Here is a 10323-nt window from a genome sequence, read left to right on the forward strand (position 1 = left end):
AGATTTTTTAGCCTTATGCAATATTTTTTTAGTAAATCACGTAACATCCCAGTTAGACAGAACATACCCTATGCTGAGCCAGCTGTTAAAATCCAGTATGATTTAGGAAGTTAGTCATAAAGTTCTACTATGATTAGAAAGTGAATCAGGCCAAACAGTGATCTCTTATACCAGTACTGTTTATTCAAGGAGAAAAAAAACTTTTTAAGGTAAATAGCTTACATGTTTCGCGAAAATGTTCTTTGCTTTATTGTCACTCACCCACCTTTCTTTTACACTATTACACATTCCATCAATCCTTTCATTTGGGAAAATGCTAACCAATATTCTGATAGGAAGAGAAGTACATCTGGTCCTACTGGCACCAAGCCAGGAATTATTTTAAATTATGGTTTATGCCTAAAAATATTTCTCCCTAATCTTTAAAATCTGGAAAAAAATAATGGTTTACTTCTCAGGAGTTAAATATCTCATGAATAAACAACCTTAAAAATACTATTTTTTTAAGATACTCATATGATCTTAATTAGCAATACTTATATAATGTGAATCACATTATAATAAAATACTTTATGTAATGTTATGTGTTAATTTTATTCTAAATGATGTTATACTTGGTAAATGAAATCTATTTGTACTATATTACAATTGTGTTTAAATGATGAAAACTTCAACCAGTTTAAACGGGAAATGAACACTCAAGTGTAGAGGTGAAGGAACATGAAGCCTTCAAATGATTCAGGAAACACACGCACACACACACACACACACACACACAGCAAATTATAAAGCAAATGTGATAAAATGTTAACAACTAGGGATTATGAATAAAGAGAAAATGAAATTTCTAGATTGTTGCTAATGTTACCATAAGTAACATTAGTAATGAAAGTTAGTACCGCCCCCCAAACCCTCAATTAGTCACATGGTTCAAAAAATGAAATATACTGATTATCCAGCTAAGTAGTTCCCATGAGTAAAAATGAGCATGTACTTCTAATATCTAACATTTTATTTACAAATTATACACGTGTAGTTACTACAATGCTAATATAGTCACACATATAACATAAATCACACATTAAAATGCATACATTTTTAAAGGATAAACAAGAAAATAAATTAAAATACAAGGAATGAGCTTGCTCTACAACTCTGAATTCAGTTAGTGCCCAGTAATTCTCAAATCTCTTCCTCTTATTCAACCTTTAGAACTCCAGATTTCATTTCCTACTACCTGTGAGATTTCCCAACCTGAAGTGCCTATGTGAGAGCCAAGCTCAGGAACCTGCTTTTACTCTGGCTTTTGCTTTAGTGCCACAGGTATCTGACTGCTCAACACAGTCATCCTTGTAAATTCTTTCTTACTCCAGCCCCACAACCCCTCCCCTCCAAAACCCCACAAAATTCTACCCGCTTAAACTCAATTCCTTTCTGTCCTGAGTCCATCACTTCCTCCATGGGCTGTGATCACAGCTCACTTGGGTTGAGAGCAGCTTCTTCATGGAAAACTAACTCGCTTTCAAAGCCTCCAATCTCAACAGCTTTCAATCCATTCTTCATACTGAAGCCTGCAGGGATTGGTCTAAAACCCAAAATTGGCTAAGCCACCTTCCACTCTCTCCTTTGTAGTTCCCCATCACTTTCAAGATGAAAAGTCAAACTTCTAACATAGTCGACTTGTCCCATTATAATGGATTTTGGCCCATCTCTCTGCCCACTGTCCTCGGTTCTAATCTTGTTTGGACGATCTGCAACTACCTTAAAGAACCAAAATTTCTCAGGCCTTTATGCTTTTACATGTTGCTATCAATGCCTGCAAATTCCATCCTCCAGCATTTCCCTGAAAAACTCACTCAACTTCCAGGACTCAGCTCAAACTTCCTTTCCCCTGGAAAACATTTTTAACATCAGGAAAGTCAAAGGCTCCATTCGTACAGCTCACTGGAGTGTGAGCTCCCTGAAGACAAGCAATACAATTCTCAAAACTTGGTATGTAATCAAATACTTAACATTTGCTGAGCTCAAATCAGTGACGAAAGCAGCACTTTTTAATAAATGTTGCTGGGATAACCAGATAATCATATAGAAAAATAAGCTAGACCAATTGCTCACAATGAATACCAAGATAAATTCTAAATGGGTGAGAGAATTAAATGTAAAAAAATGAAAACATATAAATGCTCGAGAACACATGGCTGAACTCCTTTATCATCTACAAGTGGAGGTTTCCTAACATAATTCAAAAAAAAAAAAATCACTGTATCTGACTAAATGAATGTCTAGATGGCAAAAATAACAGAAGCAAAGTAAACATATTTACTGCAACATCAGTAAAACAATACTATTTCTTATTCTCAATTATATCTGAGAGATCAGTAAGTTGTTAAAACAAAAGGTTTAGAAATAAAATAGGAATACCCAAAGCAAAGCTTTTGAGATTAAAAAAAAAAAAAAAATGTCTACTGATAATAAATTCAGTGGAGGCAACAAAAAGCAAACTGGAAACAGCAAAAACCCAAATCGGAGAACTGGAAGACAAAAACGAGAGAAGATATGACAGGCAGTTCCTGGAACTTTACTACTTGTACAGAGTTCAAAAATATAAACAAAGGTATACAGGGCAGCAACGAAGACTAAAAAATTGAATGTTCCCTGAGCTAAAGAAACATAACTGAGTCTTCAGATCATGACTTATATCACAAGTAGATATATTTCTGAATTTCAAAGATTAATAGTTTCAAAAATCAGTATAAAAAAGGTGGTTAACCAACAAGTAGTATCAGATTTTTCTCTACAAAATTAAATGTTAAGGAAAGAACAAAACATTTCCTTCAAAAAAGAAATATAAAGCATAACCCAGTATTTCTATACCAACCCAACTATCAGTCGAAATATTAATTGCAGAAGGGAATTATATTCTCGCACAGACTTAGAAGAACCTCACCTACAAAATATAAACATTCCGCAAAATGGTATTCTAGACACAAGAACTGAATCAGAGAAGACTTGGTACAGCGGAAACTGTAAGGAAACCACAACGTAGTAAAATGTTAAAAGTTAAGTCTACATAATAATTGTCGTGATGTGTAATGCAAACGTTAAATGACTTCTGAAAGAGAAGCCTCCTACAGTTAAAAAGCAGTAACAGTCTACGGCTAAAAGCTGACGTACTTACAGGGAGTTTGGTGAAGGCCGGGTTGGTGACATGCTTCCCAAAGGCATCTTCCTGAAACTGGAGGAGCTGCACCACCAGCCCAGCCAGGGTTTTATTGGTAGGGGCGTCTGCATGAACATACTGCAAGACAAAGACAGGGACTCAAAAACTGGGACAAACGTGCAGAAAAGAATGTTAGTCTATTTCCTTATATCTACTAAGCACTGGCACAGTGGCAGAGCTTTAAACATCTGAGACATGTGCTCTGCTGTAAAAGAGCTTACAAAAACAATACTGCAGGTGACAGAGAGAGATAAACAACAGTCTCTTTAGTTAATAGATCTTAAAAACGAGAGAATCCATGCCCAAGAAACCGAACCCAAGCCATCTCTTCTGCACCTTGACCCAACTTAGACTGTGACGCCCTGGACCTCCAGTGGGATGAGACCAGTGTATCTCTTATGCAGGATGAATGTACATAATTTGTGGCCAAAGAGTAAACTATATTGTTTAAAACAGAACCACAAATTCTTTGACACTCCTCTCATCAAGAGATGGGGTCTAAACCTTCTATTGAATCAAGACCATCCTTAGTGACTCACTTGTATCCAACAGAAAGAATGATGCTGCATGACTTGAGAGTAAATCAACAAAAGCCATACAGCTTCCACATAGTTCTTTTGGGGCACTCACCTTTGGAGCCCTGAACTACGATGAAGTCCAACCACCCCGACACCACCATACTTTGAGGAAGCCCAGGCTAAATGGAGAGGCCATGTGGAGATGCTACGGCTGCCAGCCCCAGCTGATGTCCCAGAAGACTGACAACTGCCCAGCACACAAATAAAAATAGTTCCAAATGATTCTGGCTCACAGCTGTCACATCTCCCCCAATCATCAAATCTCCCCAGTTAAGCCCCGCCCTCCTGCCGACATCAATGAGCAGAGACAACTGTCCTCATTATGCTCTTCCAAATTCCTGACAAGCAGGAACAAAATGGTTGTTATGTGTCAAAAAAAAAAAATGTCTGTCACTTAAAATGGTTAATATGATGGTAAAGTTTTTGTTTTCAACACAATTAAAAAAAACTGTTTTAAAACAAATATATGTGAATAGTTATCTACACTAAGGTGGATAATGTCAAAAGGCCAAACCAGTGGTAGAAAGTAAGCCAGCTTCATAGAAGGGTAACATGACAAGGAAAGCATAAATTAATGAGTTAAAATTAAATGTAAAAGTTTTGTTTGAGATTAAATGTTTAACATCATTTTGAGAAACCAATATATTCAATACATTTTTTTAAAATGCTCCAATTTTGAGCAGGAAAAACATCTATACTTCCTTAAGTTTCACAAAGGGTAACTAAATTTTTATTCCTGAAGCAATCTCTTTCCTAGTACCATCCAATATTTCAAAATTAATGTGGTTTGCTTCTACTACAGTAAATAATTTTAAGTCATTTATATATGGCAAAAAAAAGTCAGCTGCACAGTCTATTGTTACTATACATTAAGTTGAGTAACTCTCAGTCTGTGCTACTACCAAAGACAGAGCATGATAAAAAGTACAATTCTCAAAGCTCAGCATCCTCTCAAAATTTTATTTGTTCAGGTGCATGAGCTTTCCACTCTAAATGAAAAAGCGAGTGTGCAGTTAACTTTGCTGAAGACTGGTATTTTGTTGGAATGTTTTATTTTACATGACATTGTCTGGACCAAAGATTGTTAAAATTCACCCTGCTGCCTGTTTCTCTGTGGCCCACAGCTAAGAATGGTTTTTGAACTTTTAAATGGCTTGGAAGAAATTTTAAAGAATAATATTTCATGACATATGAATATTACATGAAATTCCAATTTCAGTAACCATAAATAAAGTTTTATCAAAACACAGCACACTCATTTATTACACAGTGTCAATGGCTGTTTTCACGTAACAGTAGTTACAACTGAGACTTCATAACCTGTAAAGCCTAAAATATTTACTCTCGTACCTTTTATAGAAAAATATTGCCTATTCCTGTCTGGACCACACATTACTATCCTCGTAAAGTTTCCTTTTATATTAAGGGTGTTCTATAAAAACACATTTCTAAATGGCCACAAAGTTAAAGTATGCCAGACATGAGTTAAAAACTGGCAACAAGTTTCACACAACTAAGCATAGAAGATGTCAACTGTCAATCTAAAATATGGTTCTCAAATTTTAGCCTCACTCCCAGAGTTTCTAATTTAATGTCAGACCTAAAAATTTGCATTTCTAACAAGTTGACACCACTGAACTAAGAACCATACTTTTAAAAACCACTGAACTTTTTTATTTTAAAAAATCCATTACTATGTATCTCAGTTAAAGATTACATTTTATCATAATACTTAAAAATCAGTTAAGCAATTTTTAAACGTTAATGTTAAGCAATTTTTAAACGTTAAATACTTACAATTCCCACAAAATCAAATTTACTTTTTTAAAAGATTATATACTTTTGAGTGAAAATTCAACGTTTTCCCAATTTACTAAGCATAATAAATCTTTACTAATATTGTTAGTAATACAGTATAATATAATCTTTAATAAAAATTAAACTCTTCAAGTTTATCCTACAGAGCTGGCAAAATAGGTTGCACATATCTACCAGATAACTTTGTCACCTTTAATAAGTACAAGCTTCCCAAAAGGGTCATTTTATTAAAAAAAAAAAAAGAAAGAAAGAAAAACTGCATTTTTGTTGCATATAGTAAAGCAACAGGAAAATTAATAACCATAACTTTTTTCAGATACTTGTAGATAACTGAACAATCCCAAATCCTAAAACTGAAAAAGACATCATCTTGGAGGTAGGCTACTCAATTGAAGGCAAATCAACCCTCCAGGCAAAAAGTCATTTTTTAATAAACTGTTATATATACGACTTTGTATATATTCTAAACTTCACCACCATAAATATTTCCTTCGATGTATTCTGTCATTTAGAATGAGAAAGGTTTCATGTGGACAACCCTAGTTTCATAAGAAAGATGGCCAGCTTCAAAGCTCAATCAAAATTATTAGCTTAGCTATTTTAAAATCTAATTTTTAAATTATAAAACATTTGACTCTGGTTAGATACTTTTTTCCAAATCACCTACAAAAATTATCAAACATGAAAATGTATATGAGATCTCTGACATTTTAAATTCCTATATGAAATTTGACATTAATGTGTTACTGTAAAAACTATACTTCATAGCCACTCAAAAGGCAGCCAATGTATGACTTTTTAAATGGTTTTTAAATTAACTTTTAAAAATTTCAAAATAGTAACATTCTAGTTAACCAATAAGAATGAAGCAGGCTAATCATGGGATATGTGGCAAAAGTATTACTACCACCTCAAAATTTCTATAACATCTTTAAGAACTATTCTCATTTGATTCAAACAGACCTATGGGAGTCACAGTCTTACTCCCAGCTTACAAATGAAAAACTAACAAATCAAGTGATCAGTTCAAGACCACCACCAATTAGCCAAGAGTACTGAACTCACATCTTCCAACCAAATATAAGTTCATTCCACTACCTCATACTGATATAACCGAGTTCTTTTCAACTGCTTCCAAAAATATCATCTAAAACATAAATTATTAACAGCTTTCAAATTACTGAATTCTTATAAAGTTGATTATACAGACTATTTCAGTCATAAATATTTCATGCTTTGATCATAACAAGTTCAACATGTTTAACTTAAGACGGTAATTTTTTAGTCTCAAAGTATTTTGATTAAGAAAGTTAGGAAGATATGCTTAGAAAGCTTTATCAAACCTGCTTTATATTACCTGTGGCATTAATAAAGTGTCAAAAATTTAACTTATCCCTAAACAATCCTATTGCAGCAAATGTCCCATAAAGTCACTGCCTTTAACTGTTAAAGAATTTATATAAAGGGCACTGAAATGCCTTCCTTAGGCAATCTAATCTATTTTAGTGATCATGCTTAAATTTAAATCTTCCTTAAATCATTCTGAAATCTTAAATCTTATTTCAGGAATTAGTCAAAACTCAGGAAGAAACTTATCTGAAAACTGAATGGCTTACAGATATACTTCGCCTCCAAAGTATCTAAGTGAATCAATTTCATATCAGTAAGGTTTTACTATCTAAAAACTATGGACAAGAAATACAGCTCTCACCTTTATCAAAATCAGGATGAAAGTCATGTACACAATATAGAAGAGGCAGCTTAGGAAGATGAACAAGCTTCTGCACTGCTACTAGAATTAAAATCCAACCTCGGGCAAACAGTTAACAACCTCCCTGTGCTTCAGATTCCTCTTATCTAAAGTGGTCACCTCCTCTGGACTCCCTTGGCCTACCTGAAGCTCATCCCAGTCAAAAAGTATTCACTCACTATTCTGTGTTGCTAAGCCAATTTATCTACAAAGCCTAAATGAACAGGTCCCTAAACTAGTAAATCTGTTCATTCACTGAACAAAATTATTTACTGAACACCTAGTAAGGGCATTTAGAAAACAAAAATACAAGGAAGTTCTCTTTTAATTTGCAATCTCCTGGGTAGGTATCTATGTCTCTTTTCTACCACATTGTAAGTTCCGTAATGAGAAAGATTACATGTAGGGGAAAAACGGGGGGTGGGGGTAGGGAGGGTTTGGAGAGCCAGGCAGGATTCAGTGAATCTCAAATCTGTAACTCCTAACTGTAACCTTAGGGAAGTTACTTAAATCTGGAGCCTCAGGTTCCTCCCGTGTAAAATAAATGATGTCTATCATTCAGGACCGTTGTGAGGATTCGTTCTGAGTGCCTGAACATGGCAGATGCTCAGTTGTTCACGGACTGCTTGGATAGACCCATCAATAAAAAGAGGACTACTGATGTCACGTTTATTTCATACAGTTGCTGATATTTATCAATCTGAAAATGCAGTATTAAATGCAATAGAAAAGTTTATTTAAAACCCACCAATGTGTACAACAAGTAGAGATACTGTATGTACGAAAGAAGAAAAGAACCTTCTGGTTAATACTTTCACCACTCCAACACCTCTTTCAGAAACTGATAGGATTTTGGCAGTCAGCTTCAATTCTGAATCTGAGCAGGCCCAAGAAATACACTCTGGTTTTATGAAACCAAGAAGTCAGACCTAATTTTGTCTTTATGGCCTCAGGGACATTGAGCCAAATACTGACCTGTTGGCCTCAACAGTCAGCCAGCCTCACTGCCACTTTCTCACCCACCCAAACAAATCTCTGAAAGATTATTCGAGCCTCAAATTGCCATCTTAAAATTGGTACCAAACAGATGCACACTGAGTTTAGAGAAGTAGAAAATTACTATTTCCCTTTTTCTTTCTCCTTCCTAGATATGATTTGAACAAGTCTTATGGGAGTCACAAAAGAATAATCCAAAAGAATATTTCTCCTGAGTATTTTTCTTTGTTAAAGCTACACTGATAAAGTAATACAATGTTATATGTCAATTATATCCCAGTAAAACTGGGGGGGGGGGAAATCCAGATTGAGGGGGAAAAATAACTACATTAAGGAACACTAAATTTAAGACTAAAGGCATTGGCTGAAGAGCAAATGATAAAATATAATTAATACTGTCATAATATTAATATATTCAATTCCCTCAGCTACTTCCAGAAGCTCTACTGCTTACACAGAAAAAAGGAACCAATCACTGTATAAGAGAAAATAATATTCTCGTCTACTTGCATGCAGATGAGAAAAAGCAATCTACGATTCCAAATTTGACTCCAAAATTTCACGGGGAAAAAAAATTGAATCATCTAAAAATATACCGTAAATAATAATATATATTAGCTCTCACTTCCTAAAACCTCAGCTAAGAAACTGTCATTTCTGGAAGTACCACAGTGTAATTTCAGAGGATCACCCAAGATTCCTGCCCATACCTAACAACTTCCCAAAGCTGACAGGCTTCACTATGCTGTAGACCCCAAAAGGTACCCTTACATCTATGACCTCAAATGAATAGGTTCCAAGACGACTTTATCTTTTCATTCATTCAATAATTATTTACTAAGCAACTACTAAGGGCGAGGCAAGGAGTACCAATCATGTTCAAGGACACGCAGTAGTGAACAGGCCTGACAAGATCCTTGCCCCAGAGCTACGGTCCTCAATGGGGAGGTACAGAACTGAAAGAGGTGTTCTGGAAACTTCAGGGCAGAGGGACTATATTTGACTGTCGGCTTCACTACACCTCCTAAAGGAGTCATTCCTAAGTATTTACATAAAAGGGATGTTAAAAAACATTTGTTACATTCAAGGGATTAAGTCACGACATTCAATACCATCGACTCGGCATAACATACTCCCGAGGGTAGGACAAACAAAATGAAATGGGAAAAAAAAAAATCAAATAATGGTACAAAGAAAATAAAGATGTGAAGTGGGGTGATCCAATACAAATGTGGGTCTCAGGGGAGGCCTCACTGAGAAACAGGTACAAGTGAACATTAACTCTTGTACTCCCACTATACAAAACCAAAAGTACTATTAAGTAAAAACAGTCTATTTTTAATATTAGTTCTCAACGATACTGTAATCAAGTACATTAACCTGCTGTTATTACAATCGTCCTTATTCCTTCTCTAGCAAAACAACAGGTCGCAAGACCTTAGTTATCTCATTTGAATTTGAAGACTAATCTCCAAACAATACGAAGCTGCTTTTACACACTGGTTCAGACAGTTTTTAATAATCATTGTTCACACACCTAACGCAGCTAACAAAAGAGAGATTCACACTCTCCGGGTTGCTGAGCCCGTCTGTGCCTGCTCACTGGGGTAAACAGGAGCTTGGCCCCGCGTGCGTGGGCTCCAAGGAGCAGGGCCCTGGGGGCCAGGGGAGACCCGGCGCGCGGGCGCCGAGAGCGGACCTCGGGGGCGTGGCGAGCCCGGCGCCTGCCTTTGTTGTCCCTCGTGGCGCGCGGGGGGGAGGGGCGGCCCGAGGCCCGCGAGGCTAGTAGCCGCCCCCGGCCCAGGTCGCGTGGCCTCCGGGCCCCCACCGGCGCGCGAACCCACCTTCTTGTAATGCTTGCCCAGCCAGACCCGCACCGAATCCAGCTGGGACACCGTCTCCGGGCTCTCCCAAAACTTGCTAGCCGGGCCCCCGTCCTTCCGCCGATAAACGGCCAGGCC

The 10323-nt window shown here is 36.5% G+C and overlaps 1 protein-coding gene across 1 annotated transcript in view; it reads right to left on the reverse strand.

The window, feature by feature from the left end:
- SMARCC1 (SWI/SNF related, matrix associated, actin dependent regulator of chromatin subfamily c member 1) overlaps positions 1–10317 on the reverse strand; it is a 130202-nt gene extending 119885 nt beyond the window's left edge. Inside the window, exons 1-2 of the mRNA XM_011375447.1 lie at positions 10207–10317; positions 3179–3298 (exon numbers count right to left, since the gene is read on the reverse strand). The gene's annotated coding sequence lies outside the window, so the exon portion shown is untranslated. The remainder of the gene's footprint in view (positions 1–3178; positions 3299–10206) is intronic.
- Between the last annotated feature and the right edge of the window lie 6 nt (positions 10318–10323).

The sequence above is a fragment of the Pteropus vampyrus genome, unplaced genomic scaffold (genome assembly GCF_000151845.1).
Source record: "Pteropus vampyrus isolate Shadow unplaced genomic scaffold, Pvam_2.0 Scaffold271, whole genome shotgun sequence".
Taxonomy (NCBI): Eukaryota; Metazoa; Chordata; class Mammalia; order Chiroptera; family Pteropodidae; genus Pteropus; species Pteropus vampyrus.